Raw genomic sequence first — 19294 nt, 5'->3', positions numbered from 1 at the left:
CTTGGCAGTCACGAACGAACAGGCTAGTTAGAGCCGTCTGCTAACGGCTTGGAGGTAATGGCGTCAGAGAGAGTCTGAACGTAGGGTGTGTGTGTGTCGGTGTGAGTGTGTCAGTGCGACAGGGTGAATATGAGCCTCTGGAGCGTATGGAGCGGCGGACTTCAAATGCTGACTAATTTGGCGGGTGTAGTCACACCAGGGCCATTTTACAGTAAACTACAAATTGACTGACGACAGAAAAGCATGCCTGGACATGTAGTTCTGGTGTGTTTGTGTGAGTATGAAAATGTCTGTGCGTGTGCATGTATGACTGCGTCACCCATTTCTGATCAGACGGGGGAGATACGTCTCGTCGTGTCTCAGTCAGATGACATGCTGTCACAGCTCCAAGCTTCAAGCTTTGAATTCATGTTCTGTAGTCAACAACCCCACGACTGGAGTCAACAATCAGGGGGGAAAAAAGGTTGTTCATTGAAACAGCACAACCTGCTACTGTTTGTGTGCCTGTGTATTTTCCTCTGGGTTGCAGTGCTCATTGGCCTTTGTTTGTGCATCTCTGTGTGTGTCTCTGTGTGTGTGTGTGTGTGTGTGTGTGTGTGTGCGTGTGCGTGTGTGAAGAGTGATCATGTGGAAACAGGGCTCTGCTCCATCTGATGATCAGACTACCAGGGGCCACCTCATCCACAGGGACCCAGAACAAAGAAACCCAACTAAGCATGAGTGTTTAAACACACACACGCACACGCACGCACATACACATACACACACTGCCAGATCTGCCTTTGCTCTCCCTAATGCACCACAGTTACTGCCCGCAGTTGTGTGTGTAACGGGAAAATAACTTTTCGAAGAAACTGAGACACAGAGAGAAAAGGTTTGAAGCCACAGGACACTGGGCCCTGTGGCTGGTAGGGGGGGTACATTGGGACAGCGAGGACAGGCCCTTGTATGGCGAAACAACACAGACCCTCATTCCTCCAGCCTTACTTAAGGCTATTTTGGGTGTTTTTTTGAACTCTCCCACACAAGCACAACAATTTGGGGTGAGTTCATTTATTTATCTTTAATGTTTTTCCATCTAATGAAGCCCCCGAGAGGGACGTGTAGAGTTGTTTTTGGCCCCCTGGTCGGAGGAGCTGTGTGTGTGTATGGGAGTGTGTGTGTGCTTGTGTGTGTGTGTCTGTCACTGTTGTCATTGCATCCATCTCTGTCAACGTTCCATGGAACGTTGCAAAGAAGGTCCGGGCTCCGCCGAATCCCAAAGTCCTGAAGTCCTTGAGCCCTGTTTACCTCCACTCTCCCCCGGAGAAGGCGTGCCGGGGCTCCACCACAACTGTTCCAGCGACACCACGAAGGAGATGATGGAAGAGTGGCTTGTCCCAGCTTGCTGGCTGCGGGGTGACTCGCCCAGTCAGGCTGGGGCTGAGATTTATGGTGGTGCTCATGTGTTCGAGGCAGGGGGGGGGGGGGGGGGGGGAGAGGAATGGGAGGCCGCCGTGGGAGAGGGCCTGGGGGACAGAGCCTGCGCTCTCACAACCTCTGTGTGCAGGGCCAAGAGAGGGGATGTGACCCCTTTTCCCTAGTCCCATCACCAGGACTTCACATAAACACATACACACATACCCGTTTTTTTTGCACATGCACATACACACTGAGGTTGTGACACAGGCCTCTTGTTCTGTAAGAGAGCTGACTCCATTTATTACTGTAGTTGGCCATTTTTATCAGTGTGTCTGCCACACATATATCTGCTTGGAAGACAACCATGACTTATAATGTCTTAGTTGGCCAAAGAAATGCATTCAGTAGTTTGATAGCAGATGGAGGCTGCATTGCTAATTTCTCGTTAAAAACATAGCATGGTGAAATCTTTCACATCTTGCGTTCATATTGTGGAAGCTACTGTATGTACTGTAAACTAGTGCTGACTGTTACAGATGGTGTATTTAACAGTCTTTCCCTTTACCCTACTCTACCCCACCCTACTTACAAGCCAGCTTATCCATAACAAACACATCCAGTGATAATTTGTCTTTTAAGTTTTTTACAAATGGAACATTTTGCTCTTTTAGTTGTCAGATAAAGTTTTGTGATCTTATTTTAATAATGATACGAGCCGTACTTCAAAAATCGGTTCAGTTCCACTTTAAATCCTGAGCTGCACAACAATAAGTTCAGTTCAGCTCAGTTAATTCAATTCTTCTGAATGTAAATCTATTTCACCGCTCACGCAAGACAAATGGACGCATGCCTAGACAAACGCTTTCAAGGACACTGTAGATTCTTATCTGTCCAGCTGCTTCAGCCAAAAACCCATTCCCCGCACCTCATTTCTATACCTTGTCATTTACTTCCTCTTATGGCCTCATATGTCATGTTGAGCTAGCTAGCGTGTGTTGTTGTAGCGTACTCACAGCACACTAACTTGGACATGGGACGATGAATGAGTAACTACGGGTCATTCCCTTTGAGAGTCATGGACCATGTCAGGCATTATTAAATATTTCTGTTGGAAGGTAAGACTGCAGATCTAAAGCTGCCGACGAAACGATCCGCGGGCCTTTCAGCGACTGTGTGACAGGCATGGCTGCTGCCGCGGGTGACCAGTGGTTCGCCGTGAATCTAGGCTCTGGCTGCCAGCACTCAGAGACAGACAGGGCCTGTAGTATGTCTGCTGTGCTGGATATCTGCCCTCAGCATATTCACAGAGGACTAGTAGGGTCTTGGCTCCATGAGCATGTGCTGACCCCTGCTCGCGGCTTGGCCGTGTCTACGAAGAAGAGCCGCGGAGACGCAATGCGGAGAGTCGGGGGAACGACTCTCCGACGGCTACGCGGTGCTCTCTGTTTCTCGGACGCCCATGGAGACCTCCTCCTCCAGACTGCGGGGTGTCTGGGGAAGATGGCGGCGTGAAGCGGGAGCGTGGGTCTCTCGCACAGCAGTGGAAGCCAGCTGCAGGCCCCTCACACGTCCCCCCCCCCAGGGCCCTGATGTGGGCGTAGGACACGGGGAGAGACGAGCAGGGGGAGCAGGGCCGATCTCAGCCTCGTCACTGGGGGTGGGGGTGGGGGGCAGTGAATGGGCCTGCATGGGCTTCTGTGACAGGGCTACAATAACACACCTCACGCCTCATTCCCTCTCGGCCGGCTGGGACGAGGGTGAGGGACGGGACGGGATGAGGCCCGGAGGAGAGTCTCACAGAGATCAGGTTCCCCCCTGGACTTTGTTGGATGAGGGAGAAACGCAACTGTCGAAACCTAAAGGCAAGTCAGGACGCGCGCTGTCGATCCATTACCTGCAGCCATGAAACGCCATGAGACGGCGTACTCTGTCGGAGCTGTCAAACCCCCAAACCCGACTTTCACTTCGACTTTGAGCCGCAGGTCGCACTCGATCCAGGCAAAGCTCCAGCTGATTTCGAAGCCCAGAATGCAAATGAAGACAAAACCCCCTCAGGCGTGGGTCCCGGCTCCTTCTCCCTTCTCACAGTCTCCTCAAGTGCAGCCAGCACTGTTGCGGTGCCACGGCGCTGCCCCCGGTTCTCAGCGCCCTCGGAGCTCTCGCAGGAAGTGACTTCACGAAAGCAGATCTATTTCATTCTGCGGCGAGGTGAACCTCACGCATCCTGAGGGAGCCGGCCCCTGAACTCTGTGATGCAGTGGGCCGGGAGTCTCCTCCTCCTCCCTCCCTCTCTCTCTCTCTCTCTCTCTCTCTCTCTTATTCTCTCACTTTCAGTCTCTTTCTCTCGCTCACTCTTGACCCTCCCCCCCCCATCATGTTTTCTCTTTCTCTTCCTTGCTTCTCTCTTGTCTCCCCTGCTCCCCTGTGTTTGTTTTTCTACTGGCAGGCCCAGCGCTGAGAGAGCCCTGGACCCCACAGAGAGCACTGTGCCTCGCCACTCTCAGAGACAATCTGCATTCATAGGTGAAACCTGAAAAAAAACGGTTTTCACCAGAGGATTTAGGGTTACGGGGGAAGAGGATTTGGATCCAGTTCCCAGTGTTTAGAGCCCCCATTAGGCTTGGAAGTGTGTGTGTGGGAGGGGGGGGGGGGGGGGAGCGAAACGTATGGTTGCAATTTCGAGGTGCTTTTTTTAGTCGTCCTTAAATGTGGGAAGTCAGAGCGATTGAGCCGGGGGGGGCGTCCGTGGGTGGAGAGGCAGGGGAGCTGAGAGAGAGAGAGAAAGGATGTGAGGAATCTCACGCTGGCATTCTCTCACTTTTACCAGAAGAGGGGGGTGGGGGGGGATTGGGAATAAACATTGGGAATGCTTATTTACATTAGATGGATGCGTTCTGTCGAGAGCAAAGGACGAGGCGCACAGAGTTACTAATCTCCAGGAAACGGAACAGGCCCACACCACATGCAGCGCTCTGTAATGTGGGAATCCAGAACCGCATGACGCTGTCAAAGCTGGAGGACAGCCTAGAACAGAACCACAGATTAAAGTTGAACCGGGGGGGTAAAAGGAAGACGTTCGGGAGTTTTGTTCCGTGTATCCGTGCGCTTGAGCGTGTGTGGGTGTGTGAGAGTCAGCGTGACGATTGTGAGCGCGTTCGGGATGCGTGCGCGTGCGCGTGTGCGCGCGTCGGCCCCATGTACTCGCCTGGATCTGCGATGCGCGTCACTGCATGCAGTGCTTCACTCCTTCTCTCTGGTTCCCAGAGCCGGGGCCAGCTGGAAGGCACCGCTGTAGACTGCTGCCTGCACAGCTGCCCTCCAGGCCCATTAGAGCTGGCACACTTTACCCCTGACCATTGTGTTCAGCTCAAAAGGAAACACAAGCAAATAAGCTTGGTATTTTCGCTCCGAGGATGAGGCTGTGGCCTCCCTTTCTGTCCTTGACATACCTGAGTGCATGTGGAACGTTCTCATCGATGAGTGACTGAGCCAAAAGATGAAAAACGAGGCGGGGACCGTGGCTTGGAATTGCAGTTCGCGATTCGTTCAAGGTGACGTCAAATGCACGACGTGGGCAGACGTGACAGCTGACCAATGGCGTCGTTAAAATGTGTCCGGCGAGCGTGCGGCTTTTCAGAAAGAGGCTGAAGTGCAATCTGCCATCTGTCCAAGGCTCAGGGCAGCCAGCGTTGGTCAGAACACGGCCACATGAAAAAGAGAGGGAAATCGGCGTGCTAATTCACAGTAAATCCTCTTAAAGGACTCGGTTCCTTCGTGTCACTCACGCACACAGGGGTCACGACCCCCGGGGTCGGCATCCACAGAAGTTCTAAGAGCCAGAACGCAAATGTCACAGTCAAGCCTCAAAGCCGTGTCCGTAGAAACAGGATATCCACAGAAAGGAGTGGCCTCGGGGGTAAAGAGCGAGGGACGAGGGCCGGAGGAGGGACGTGGGCAGATGATGAGGCTCTGAGGTTTCACGTAGACTAAGGGCCACGATGTAGACTGATGTGGAGGTCAGGATGGCTTTGTTGGAAGGAGAGTACCTGCTATGATCTGCACAACTGGCAGCAGGTGGCAGGAGGCTTGGGTTGCCTGGGAGAGGAGGTGGGGGAGGGGAGGCGGGGGGGGGGGGGGGCAACGGGGGTGGGGGGGGGGGGGGGCTGTGATTTCGGTGGGAGGGGGGGGCTGTGATTTCGAAGTGCAGTCGGGTGAAATGGTCTTTCTTCCTGTCAAACAATACTGGTACACCAAAACTAAAGTTGGAAGGCACCCCCAAGTAAAGTTCCCTCAAACTTTCCGATTCAAGTGTTGGTCAACAGCAGTCTTTGTTGACCCCGTCGCATACAAAGGGTCTTAAGGTAACACGGCAATAAATCTTTGTAATCTACACACGTAAAGGAAGCTATCCACTAGGGATCGAAGCACTGACGTGTCTCGGGGCGCCCCATCGGCAGTATCCCAGTGTGGGAAATGCATGGCTGACGTGGTCCAGGGGTGATTAGGAGTGTTCAGGTTGTGCTGCTCTGCCATGCTCCAGTAGTCCTGGCCATGCTTCCACGGTGGGAGTGCTGTTTCCATCCAGTCACCAAGGGGAGCGGTCACGGCCGCCTCCCGCCAAACTGTGGGAAAATCCAGCTCGGGCTTCCTCTGCTTGTTTGGACCAGTCGGGTTATAAACGGACGTTCACATGGGGGGGCAGACCTTTGAGGCCAGACCAGAGCCCCTCCAGTCACATCAGCCTCTGTTCTGGCCTCGTCTCAAGAGGCCAAAGCTCTGAGGGGAGAGGTGCTGGGGCCAAGCATTTTTCCATTCAAGATATGAAGAAGGAAAAAAAAAAAACACTGGCCTGTTTTTAAGTAGATGTTTAACCCAAGATGTTTGCAGTTGTAATTTAGACGGAGAGCTGGACTGAAACATTCGGTCCCCTGGGACCTGGTCTGATTGTACTGCGTAGGTTTTTTTCTGTTGCGTGTTCGTGTGTCTGTGTGTGCGTGGACATGGGTGCATGCACGCATGCACGCATGCACGCATGCACCCCTTTAGCTGCTGAGACTGTGTGTTGGCTAAGTCAACAGCCTCCTGTTGATTATCTTAAACTTCAACCCCAACACTGGGTTGAAATGCAGCACACTACAAACAGGCATTCCTGGACCCATGAGATCACCAGCGCACACTGGATCCTTAGATGACGGCCCTGCTGGACTCGGAGGTTCTGAAATGTCAGACCAGCCGGCCAGGGGCCAGTGATGCTGCTGGCAGACTGGACCCACAGCTGCACAGGCAGGACCCAGGAACTGGACCCCAGGGGCCGAGCTGGGTTGAGCTCCCGACAGGTGCGGCCCCAGATGGGCCCTCCGGCTCCCCTCCGGCCCGATCCACGGCTTAAGGCTGATCCTCGCATGCAGGAGGAGAGTGTGACGGCACTCTTCCTGGCGGGGGCAGGCATGCCGGTGAAGCCGAGGCCGATCTGGAGCCCGACCCCGAACACCTCGGGGTCGGATCTGGGAAAGAGGGGGAAAGGGGGGGAAAGGGGTAAGGAGGAGAGCTGGAACGTGCCGGGGAGAAAGCGGGGCTGGGCAGGAGGCAACTCGAGCCGGAGAGAGGAGCTGTGAGGTGAGCTTTGATCTCTCTGCTCCCCCTCCCTCCCACCCCCTCCCTCCACTCCCCCCTCTCATGAACCACAGAGCGACATTATACGCGGGTACATATTTCCCTCCTCCTCACTTCCCTTCGTCAGGTCACTTACCCGTGCTCCACCGCGCCCCTCTGCCTCTGTTCCTCTCTGCAGGAGACCAGGAGATGTCTGCGGAAAAAAAGAGGGGAAATGTACAATCGCCTATTCTTCCTCTGTGGTGTCTCTGTGTACATGCAATCCCTCCATTAGACATAGCAGCAGCTGTCCTCGGCTCAGGCCCCTGTCTTACTGGCCTGGCATGGCCAGAAGGGCATTACAGTTTTAAGACTGATTAGTGTCAGATATCTGTGCCACCCAAGCCTGACTGTGGGAAACCTGCCGGGGTCCACCTGATATGTGGCTCAGTTTAGGGTTTCCATCAGGAGGAACACAGAGAAGCAGCAGCTACTAAACAGGACATCGAACAACAACCCGGTAGAATGGCTTTTGATGAAGAGAATCGACGTTTTCCGGATAACTTGAGCGCCACCAGTCTTCACCCGCAATCCTCGCGCTGAAGAAAAGAACCGTTTCTCAGCCTTCCCTGCTCTGCACTGTCCAAATCTCATTACAGTGACATTTGGTCTGGAGGGCGCAGAGTGTGTTGCCAGGAAAAGGAGCGAGGGTGTAATGTATTCTGAAATCCTGTTGGAGAACAGTTCTTCTTTTCTCCCCCAAAAAGTTATAGAGCTTTATGGCTGTAATTGTATTAAGGAAACATGGGAATACACCACATTCATAACTAACCTTTGCAATCTCTTGCTTTTGCCAAGCAATGTCAATTTTCTACAAGCGGAGCAGCACATATGAAACCAGTTTTGTCAATACACTATTTGCTTGAAATAGCTGACATCAAATGTGAGTTGTACAGTTTCATGCCTTATAGATATACGGACTCACTTACAAGCTTGAACATAATTGTTGCCTGAAAGCATAAAAGTGCCAATAACCTGTTTTTGTTATCTGCAATATCACCTTGACTAGATTTGGCTTGATGCATATACATTTTCAGAAGGATTTGTGGACTCACCATCTCTCCCCAAGAGTGGAGCAGCCAGCCAGAGAGTGATGAGGACCATGTGGGCTCTTAGGGAGGCATCCCTCACTAATCACCTGCAGAGTGATGCCTGGCTCGCTAGCTGGCTGGCTGGCTCGCTAGCTGGCTGGCTGGCTGGCTCGCTAGCTGGCTGGGTGGCTGGGTGGCTGGCTGGCTTGCTGGGTGGTTGGCTGGCTGGTTTGCTGGTGGCTGGCTGGCTGGTTTGCTGGTGGCTGGCTGGCTGGCTTGCTGGCTGGGTGGCTAGCTGGCTGGCTGGTTTGCTGGTGGCTGGCTGGCTGACTTGCTGGTGGCTGGCTGCCTGGCTTGCTGGGTGGCTGGCTGGCTTGCTGGCTGGGTGGCTGGCTTGCTGGGTGGCTGGTTTGCTGGTGGCTGGCTGGCTTGCTGGTGGCTGGCTGCCTGGCTTGCTGGGTGGCTAGCTGGCTTAATGGTGGCTGGCTGGCTGGCTTGCTGGGTGGCTGGCCAGAGAGGCAATTAGGATGTTTAGGGATGTGGGGTTGGGGGATGAGGATGAAGTAAATAAACAGAAACAGAGAACAGAGAGAGACCTTGAAGGCAAAGAGAGAGAGAGAGAGAGAGAGAGAGAGAGAGAGAGTGAGCTCATGTTTTAAATTAAATAATCCCCACCATCCGCCATAATGCTTACAGTCATCACACTTGGAACCCCCAAGCTCTCTCTTCTCTTTTCTTCTACTAGCCTCGCGTCTCCTTCTCTCCTTCTCCCTCTCCCACTTTGTCTTCCCCTCTCTCCCCCTCTCTTTCGTTCTCCCTCTCCCTCGTTCTGTCTCCCTCCCTCTCTCTCTTTCTCTCTCTCTCTCTCTCTCTCTCTCCCTCTCTCTCTCTCCTATCTCTATACCTCTCTCTCCCTCCACTCTTGGCACCAGCGGGTGTGAATGATGTGGCCCTCCCAGCGTCTAAGAGCAGTGGGCAGAGCAGATGGGTCTCTGTGTAACGGCTGCGGTGTCCTCCTCTAAGACAAAGAGGAACTTGGCAGGCCGCTGAGCCGCGGCTCGCATCAAACACACACTGTTTATTGGACCTCTCCTTCCATTCTCCCCTGTCATCTTAGCCCGTCGAGGAGACTGCAGCTTGGCGGATCTGAAAACGGCACTCCACAGGCGCGCGGGAAAACACACACACACCGGTGGACTGGGGAAAGTCAGACCACACACAGGGTGTTCGGTCACCACAAGGAAGGACCACAGTATGACGTTCTACTCACTGTTCATATAGTAGGGTCCCATTGTGTCTATGCCAGGGCCTGTTTACTCTATCTGTTCTGCTACTCCTCTGCCAGTCTCTCAGTCCCTCCTTTTTAAATGTACAGTAATGCCCTGCTCTTTGTCTTCCCTCCCTTTTTCGTTTTTTTCCCATGGTGCCAGTGCAGGAATGTGTTCTTGTTAAAGGTGATATATATTCACAGTCAAGGCAGAGACAGTCTTCATTACTGCCTGACACAGATACAGGGGAAACCTGGTTGAACACAAACTCCCAGAGGCATTCAACAGCCCACACTCGGAGCCTGGGAGAGACCTGAGACGTTTGTAGTCTTCGCTCTCTCAAGGATGGTAAATCTTACAACAACATGACAGCAGCAGCGGGTTGAGGAAGTCTGTGTGTGTGTGTGTGCGTGTGTGTGTGTGTGTGTGAGAGAGAGAGAGAGAGAGAGAGAGAGAGAGAGAGAGAGAGAGAGAGAGAGAGAGAGAGAGAGAGAGAGAGAGAGAGAGAGAGAGAGTGTGCCTGTCTTTGCAAGTGAGAGTGAAGATTATGATGGGACTGATAAGTGTAGTAGGATGATGTGGATGGGAGAGTTCAGGTAGAAACAGGTTGTCGTTATCCTCACATCTCTACACTGGTTCCCATGCAGTCCCATGTCCCTTTGGATTGGGGAGTTGTGGAGGATAGGGGAGAGAGGCTATGGATCTCCAAAGGTGTTGTTTTCTCATTGGAGCCCCTGTCCCCTAAATGTTCTGTTCTTACTCTCCCACGTCCTCCTCCTATCTCTGCCCTTGATTCCCACGCTAAGCCCAGTGGTTGATGGGAAAATTCCATAACAGAAGGACACTATTAGGTTCCAGAGTACTTGCGGTGTGCATATAAACCATCCCCGCGTCACACAGTTTGAAGAAGAGAGAAAGCGAGGGAACGAGGGTTAAAAAGACAGAGGGGGAAAAAAAAGTTATCTGGGTGACCTTGCTGCTGTTCATGTAATGTTGAAATGACAACATGGGGAGGAAGTTCTCACACCAATCCTCCATGCCTGACCAAGGCCACTCTGCAGCACTCTTATCTGTACCTCATCGATCCCCACTGTGGAGTGCAGCTTCCCACAAAGACTCCTTTCACCCTTTCAGCGTAAACAAACACACAGGCCTTGCCATCTGGGTCTGGGATGGGACTGCGACAAGTTTCTGCCTGGGGATGGACGTGGGCTTGGGGAATCAGGTGGCTGAGCGGTTAGGGAATCGGCCTCGTAATCAGAAGGTTGCCGGTTTGATTCCCCGCCGTGCAGAATGACGTTGTGTCCTTAGGCAAAGCACTTCACCCTACTTGCCTCGGGGGGAATGTCCCTGTACTTGCTGTAAGTCACTCTGGATAAGAGCGTCTGCTAAATGACTAAATGTAAATCTGCGATCCTGGGAGTGCACCATGTCCACCAACCGAGCGGCGTGGGCCCATCTTGGTGATCCGGGGTAGCCGGGCTAGACAGCAAACAGACGGACGGGTTTGATTGGATGTTGTGGAGCTGTGGAACAGAGGCGAGCTTGTTGAAGCCAGGCTGGTGGAGTGAGTCAAGGCTATAAAGCCTGCCGTGTCCACACACAGAGCATGTGTTTCACTCATCAAGGGGTTCGTATGCCCTGGCTGCTTCTCTGGCTTCAAGTGGCCCACCACTTTAAGAGCTGTGGCCTCAGTTAAGGAGCCGGTGTGCAGACCAGAGTGCCTATCACACCGCATGGGTCGCAGGGTTTGGTCTAGTTAAAACAAGAGTCAAGGCCTCATAGGAATACCACATGTTTGAGATGAACTTGGAGACGAAACATTGAAATAGCTGACATTTCGTGTATGTTTTGAACCTCACCCGTTTCAAAAGTCTCAATCAACCTTTCTCGGTCCCCTCCAAAGAAACGGTATTTATTGTTCCCGATGTTGCCCTGCCCGCCTTGACAACTATCCACTCAGCACTCTTCGGATTGAGACGCGACCTTGTGGAACATCAGAATCAGAATCGGTTTTTATTGCCATGTCAGTTGCAGTAACACAAACACAGAATTTACTGTGGCAGGAAGGTGCATACAATAAACATATACGGATCGTAATTTTTTGGGGATAAAATGTCTAAGTCTAATACTGATCTATTCTAAACTTTGGAGAAAGAACTAAGATGTTTGGGAAATACATGACTAAATATCCTGTCCCATCTCAGTCGGAAAAGGTCCCTTTTTGACTCATATCATAATGATTATGGTAATGCCCTTCCTCTCTCCCCTTCCACAGTATCATGTCTCGCCACTGTTTACAAAGAGCCTCACTATCATCGATTTCCCCTTGATCTCACCGAACTGGGAACCCACAGAACGTACTTGTGGCGAGTCAAATGTGTTTCCTGTTCAGGGAGAACCACAGAGGACGTGGAGCATCAGATCAGCGTCTCCACCGCGGACAGCTCCTCCCCCCCCCCCCCATCTGCGTTTGAACTGCGAGTCTCACCGACCTCATCCAGGCCTCTGTAGAAACCCGTGGCGGGGACCCCCTCTGCAAAGAGAGCCTCGGTAGGAACGACGAGGAACAGGAGACGACAGAGACGCCGATTTCGGGCGGGACTTCAAACAGGCTGAGTTTGGAGGGACGGACCGTGTAAAACCACTGAAACCAAAAGGAACCCCATGTGAAGGAGAGACATTCCCCAATATATGAGGACGGGGGGTTGGAACCCCCTTCCGTCTTTTGCCACCCCCCTCCCTCTCTTGCTCCAAGCCCCATGTGATTGCGCTGACCCTCTTCCTGGCCGGACCCCGGAGGCCCTGGGCCCTCGCTGCTTCCCCCTGTATTTGTCCAACGGGAGCAGGGACTGAGGGAGGAATTGGAACAAGCTGTTGAAACAGCGCTTCCATGGGAGAGCTGCACAGAGAAGCCCCCCTGCATGCCCCTGAGCTTTCTCATGCGCGTGTTGGGAAACTCGGTCGTATTCGGCGCCAGGAAGTAGGCTGGGTGAACCCACATCCCTTCACATAAGCAAGGAGAAACAACTGCTCGAGACTTAGGAGTCGTGAGAGCGGTAGATATGAATGGGTCGAGGGGGATGCTTTGCGTCAGGAGTCGCAGTAGAATTTCATTGACTGCACACTTTCAGACACTCAGAGAGTCTTATTGAGCAGTTGGCTCTGACCAAAATTAGTGTGAAAGCATTGCGGAACACCCCGAAAAAGCGCTGCAGTAATGAGTCATTACGTTTTTGGGTGTACGGGAGTACACAGTGTGTCCGTGCGCAAGCGTGCGTGTGGTTGGGAGTGAGCATGCACGCGTGCACATGTGAGTGTGTGCACGGGGGAGATGAGAACAAGAAGATAAATCAATCGACATCCACTTGGCTGAATCACAGAGCGATTCCCAGTAATTATGTTCTATAATGGAGCCGATAGGATAATTAGGGGTTAGTGCTTAGCAGAGAACAAACCACATCTGGGTTCCCCAGGGTCTCTTCACAGAACTGTGAGAACCTGGCCAGGAGACACCTTCTATGTGGAACGATACACTGTGGAACTCAGGCATCTGCAAAGCCGTTTTGATACGAAATGGTAAAAGTATTAGATTGGAACGCATTCATCTTAAAACTGGTGTCTTTGTTGATGCCAAGTGCTTCTTGCTCTTTCGGCAGACAGACATATTTTTTTATTTTTTCAGGCTTTTCTATTACGGGAAAACTGTGGTATTCTGTGAGAATCTTCCGCGAGTCAGGATCTCATGCCACGAGCTGCCCGTCATGTCTCCCTCTATCTCGGAGCGAAGCTGAGTGAATAAACAAAGCAACAGGTGACCGTAGGTCTGTTATCCTCCTCAGCGAGAGAGAGACAGAGGAAAAAAAGGAGGGAGAAAGAGGGAAGCCACACAGCAGGTGTCCCTCCTCTGTATAAACATGCCGGCAGGGGCCTTCAGGGTCCAGTGTGAGAACGACATGTCAGCCTCCAACTCACCAGAGAACCCCCCCACCCCCAGCCTCGGCCCCCCGGCCCCCGGAGGACCCCTTCCCCTCCAGGCCTGCTCCGATGCCATGCACCCCTAATTAGTGGATGGGGCTAAGGGGGCCAATTCTCCTATCACTGACCATCTGTAAAAAATAACAACCGTTATCTCCGCCCTGTAATCTCCGCGAGCGCCTACCTGCCACAGGTGGCGTGGTCAGCAGATGACCCGGCGGAGTGTAAGTGAGTATGGGGTGGGATGTGCTGCACTCAGAACCCCCCCCCCCCCCTCTCACACCCCCCCCCCCTTCAAACACTCCACTGGCTGGGCTTTGATGCTTGAGGGTTTGCAGAGGCTCGACAGCTGCTCCCAAATTAGAGACTAGGAAAGGACACGACAGGGCCAAGGAATGCCAAGACTGTCCCGGCTCTCCGCTTCCTCGGCGCAGTCCTGGGAAGAGGGCTGCAGCTCGCGGTAGTTTGTCAGGATGTTGGCTCATCGAGCCCGCGCCATATATTATCTGGCTCATATTCCAAAAATGTGTCTAGGGGGTGGCCAGATGGCTTGTTTTGGACAAAATATAACCATGTCAAACCGGGAGCCGTCGTTTTGTGGTTGGTGCAGGGACAAATTTGTGTTTCACATGCTTGCACTGAGACTCACCCACGATGCCTGAGTGATGGTGTGAGCCGTTGCTATGTGAGCCCAGCACTGAGACTCATCCCAGACCACCTCCGTCCCGCAATACCACGGCGCCTTCATTAGTAACCAGGGAGACAGTGACCAGGTCACGAGGGTCAACGGGGCCAGAGGCATGGTTGTAAAATCAGCCAGACAATAAAGTCAGCCTCAATAACAGTGTCGGCTCCATTCACGGGAGATTAGCGCTACACAGATCTCTGAGATCCACCCCACACAACTGTCCAACCTTTACCTAACGCCGACGGAACACAAAGACAACAGAGGCGGCGAGGGAGGGGCACCGGCGGGCTGTCGCACCGAGAGGCTGCTGTGGTAGTGAGGAGCCCCAACCCCCCCGTGGGGAGCCATGGGGAGCGAACATCGTCAGGACCCGAGAGAGGAAGTGCAGGAGCACGGGGGTTGCGAAAGGGTGGGAGGAGAGAGTGAGAGGGGGGGGGGGGATGGTGAGCGGGGGGAGGGAGGAGAGATTGGAAAAAAAGAGGGGGCCGCATAGAGAAGCGGCCGGACAGCTGTTTGGACGGGACGGGAGCGGGCGGAGGAGAGAAAGGGAGACAGAGAGCAAGGGAGGGAGGGAGGGGAGGATGAAAGGTTCATGGCCAGAGATGAGGCACAAGCGGCGGAGGAGAGGAAAGAAAGGTTGGGGGGGGGCGCAGGGGGGGCGGGGTCACGCTGATTTTCTTTCTCCCCCTGCAACAACAGTGCAGCTTGTTGTTTTTCTTCAATATATTTTAATAAAAGTGGTATTACTGCACCCCCACCCCCCACCCCTGCCTGGGGGGTGAGTGGAATGTCTGCTTCTCTTAGATCCCTCGCCCCCACCAGCCTCGGAGGAAGGCCGTGCTCAACTCCAATCATACACTTGACCCACTAGACCCCGATATGGGGAAGAAAAATAATTTAGCACAATTAACTCGAGTTAGCATTCCCACGCTCTCTGTTTCATACTAGCGTCAATAAGAAAGCAAGGCATCCATAATCAGTAAAAATATAAACATGCCCTAAACACTAATGACACGGGCTGACAATTGCATTTCTTAACAACAGTGTGTGTGTGTGTGTGTCTGTGTGTGTGTGTGTGTGTTTGATTAGGCTACAAGATAAGGGCGAAAGGTCTATTCAAAGTTTCCTTTGTTCAAGTAAGTTTGCCTTTCAGCACAAACTATTCCAACCATGTCAGCCTTCATCGGCTTCAATCCCTCACTGCCCTCTCACTAAATACCTCCCCACCTGCCGCAGTCTGGGTCCCTGAAATGGGATGAGCGTGGTGGAATCAATGAGCAAAAAGCCTTCCCATTCCAATTCCCCAAATGAGTCCTGGCCCTTTCTTGCGTTGATCCCCACACGGAGTGCCTTAAGACGGACAAAGAGAGCGTTCCCGTCATGGGCTCCTCCGTGATGAAGTGGAGCAGCTGTCGTACTGTGGTGCAGGATAACATCTGCAACTAGCTCTGGCCATGCCCTCTGCCCGCCATGCCTGATGAAGAGGAGGAAGACTGCGGTAATAACCGGAGATGTTATCTGACACCGCTTCAGTGGGCTCCGACAAAAGAACAAGGGGCCCCATGACGGATCCTGCGATCAGAGACGGCTTGGCGGACAGAACAAACAGGCCTGTGGACATTGGCAGAGCATAGACTGGCCCGTCTTGGCAAGACTCACACACCAGTCATCCACGCAGCCATAGCCCGGCCACAAAAGCCATAATGCCATAAAAAAACTATACATCAAACGCAAAACTGAAAGCGTGGGCAAGCCTGAGTTTTTATGACTCGGTTTAGTCAACAGTGAAAAGCAGGGATCAAAGTCTGCACACAAGAGCAGGAAGTCATACTGAACCCATCCATGCGTGTGACTTGGCAGAGTGACACCCTAGGTGTTTGCTGTGACGTCCCTGCTCGAAGGTGGGACTGTCTGTGTGTGTGTGCGTGCACGCGCGTTGCGAGCGTGCACAGCCGTGTGTTTGCGTGTGGTATTCCGAAGGTAATCACCCTGTTCTTGGTTGCGTTAGTTGTAATTATACCCTAGTGGTGCTCTGGCATTGTTTTCTTCCTGGCTGAGTTTAAATGGAACCTTTTGCCCAGTTTTTTTTCTCTCCACAGAATGAGAGGAGGCTCAGGAGGGCTCTGCAGGGGCAGGTAGGGACAGGTGGAGGCGGAGGGCGCAGTCTCACTCACCTCTGTGAGGTGTGGGAACCGCTCATCCCCCACTAGTGCATGAGTAACAAGACTCCGCAGGGAGTGTGGCGTCATCGCTCCGACGCTTTTTCTCTTTTTCTTTCCAAACGCGCACGTTGACACTGGAGGAAATGGGCTCGCACACAATCATCTGAATCAGTGCCTATTCACAAACGCCAATCTACAAATGCACGAGCCAGTCTCTGAGGACGGAGGCAGGCTGTGGTGTCGGGAAACAATCCCAAGCACACAAGGGTAATTATGAGGAGGCGAGTCCGACCTCCTACAGGTGGATTCATTGGAAGATTTCCAGACACACACACACATAACACTCATGTTGACTAACTACCTGGTAAACGCCAACTGACATGCCTATTTTTAAACTGGGTAAAAGGTGTATGGGAAATAATAGTTACACCGTTGGTGTATAAAAGGAGTCTCCTGGAACGCGCGTGATTGTGAAAGCAAATCACTATTACTAACTTATATCAAGCCACCCACTGAGTGCAAACTTGGATAATTGCTAGTAAAGAGCCATGACAAAATCGGAATGCTGCCTGTCTCAGTAAATAAAGTATCCATAACAAAGTGCTTTAAGACAACAGACGCACACACACACACCACACTGAAAACACTTAACACACACAGACGGACACAACCGCCGCACACTTTCTTAGGCATAAACAAGAAACGAGCAAGTGTAATGGTGACAATGGCCTGTTTAGAAGAATGAAGAGGAGGGAGTAACAATGGACGCCGGCCTGATACAGGTTTTATAGTGCGGGGCTGGAGGAGCAGAGCTGCCTGAGGTGCTGGGGGGCAGTGGGCTGGCAGCTGTTGCCGCTGTGCGGGGGCTCTCGGGTCTTGGCCTACCCCTAATGGCCAGACCAGCTGTCGGAGTTCTGTCTGTAGGGGCGCGGGGCTGCAGGAGGCGGGGAGGGCATGAGAACCTCCACCCCCCTGTCCTGGGGGGCGGGTCCCCGGCCTGTCTGCCCTCCTCTGAAAAGGGTTGATTGATGGCGCAGGGTTGACACCATGCTTCCACAACAATTGACTTAGAAGGGAAGGAGGACGAACAGAGAGGTTAGGTCCCCTCCATTTCTTTCTCCTCTGGTTTTCAGAGGCAAATGTGGGATCAATTGCAGTTGTATTTCAGTCATTTTTCTCAATACGTCTTTTTTTTTGGACATTTTTAGTAGAACATATGCTACTCTAAACAGGCTTCAAAGGACCCTCGAAACATTGTCCTCAAATAATACATTCCACAAGTTATTTGTTTAGGGATTATTTGGCAGATAAGCAGAATCTGGACTTGTTTCTGACGAACGTCTCAAATGACCCCCGACATTCCTTCAGATAAGCCCCCTTGTTTTGGACTGCCACTGGTGCCCTCTCCTCGGTTACGGTTCCTCTCCAGAACCGTAAAGCCGGCCGGCCAGACAGGGAGAAGAAGAAGTGCGATGACCTGTGGTGTTCTTTGGTGCTCGGGGCTGGGAGGACAGCAGCACCCTGTGCAGAGGCCGTATGCTGGGTGATGTGTGGGTCTCAGCCTTAAACCCCGGCACCAGGGCCTGCTAACACAGACCTGACCCCATGCACTAAACCCCAGGAACCCCTCCGGAGGCCTTTCAACAAGTCGCTAGCACCTCCAGGCCTCCTCGGAGATTTACAGCCCCGTGGAGAGGGAAGGGGGGAGGGGGGGGGGGGGAGGCGGAGGAGCCGGGGGTGCTGAGAGGGGAAGAGGGGGGCAGAGGAGGAGGAGGGGGGGGGGGGCACTGTCCGGCAGCTGTTCACAGTGGTCTTAAGTAGCAATTTCACACGGAAACGGAGCCATGGCACTCTGAATTCCTCCAGCTGGCTTGTCTCCAGGTCCATCTGAAACACATTCCTCCACAGAGCCATCCTATGCATGTCCTTCTCTTTCAGCACCGGGGCTGGGATCTCCAGCCTGGGCTCCACCACGGTCTGCTGTAAGGTGTTCCCTTTGTGTCCTGTCATAACAAGAAGGGTATGGGTGGAAGAGGGGATCCTCTGATTCTTACCTCCCTTTCAACATCACAGATTGTAAAATAATCCTTCCAGGTCCCAAATCCTTTTGTCTTGTCTGCCAAGGATTTAACTCTTCAGCAGTGGTCATCTAAACAAATCTGTTCAGAGAGTCCCACTGAGGTCCAGAGAGCTGTGCATGTGAAAGCCGGCCACCAAGAACGCAAGATTCACGGACACAAAATAGGGCATAGTCAGGGATTGTTCTAGAAGGGTACAGGGGGAAGAGCTCAGAATACAGGAAAAGTCTCCCTGATCCTTAAACAAAAAACGTTCTTTCTCACATGGACCCAGGAAGGGGGAAAGAAGCAGAGACATGCAGGCTTTAATGGCCGTTTGGAGGGCTCGTGTGAAAGTCAAACTCCTTTTCCCACAATACAGAGGAAGATCCATCATTCACATGTATTTACCTAAAGCAACAAGCCTGGTGTTTGTGTGTGTGTGTGTGTGTGTGTGAGAGAGGGAGAGGGAGAGAGAGAGGGAAAGAGAGAGAGAGAGAGAGAGAGAGAGAGAGAGAGAGAGAGAGAGAGAGAGAGAGAGAGAGAGAGAGAGAGAGAGAGAGAGAGAATGTGAGATAGAAAGGGAAATAGAATGGTTGTGTTGTGTAAAGTGGAAGAGATTAATTTTGTTGGTTAAAATAAAAAAAGCACAGCTAATGGTATTATCTATTGTACATTTAAAAAAAGAATCACAATGTTGTTTCAAAACTGATTTCAACAGATTTGACCATGCAATGTTTTTAGTGAGACGTCTTCTTGAAATACTAAAATGATTATAAAGAATGTCAATGTTGGAAGGGGGAAAAAGGTTTTAGTTCCAGTCTCTTTATCATCCTGGAAAAAGCAGAGGTGTTCCTTTCCTGAGATCTGTTCCAGTCCTGAGATATTATCTCGACTTTCCAGTCGAGATACAAGTGATGTCTTATCATCCTGGGAACAGGACTGTGTATGTGTGTGTGTGTGTGCGTGTGTGTATGTGTGTGTGTGTGTGTGCGTGCACGTGTCTACGCCACCCTCCCACCCCTTCTCACACCCTACACAGACGATATCCAGAAAG

The sequence above is a fragment of the Hypomesus transpacificus genome, chromosome 17, assembly GCF_021917145.1.
Source record: "Hypomesus transpacificus isolate Combined female chromosome 17, fHypTra1, whole genome shotgun sequence".
NCBI lineage: Eukaryota > Metazoa > Chordata > Actinopteri > Osmeriformes > Osmeridae > Hypomesus > Hypomesus transpacificus.
The sequence above is the reverse complement of the archived record's forward strand: the minus strand, read 5'-3'. Positions refer to the sequence as shown.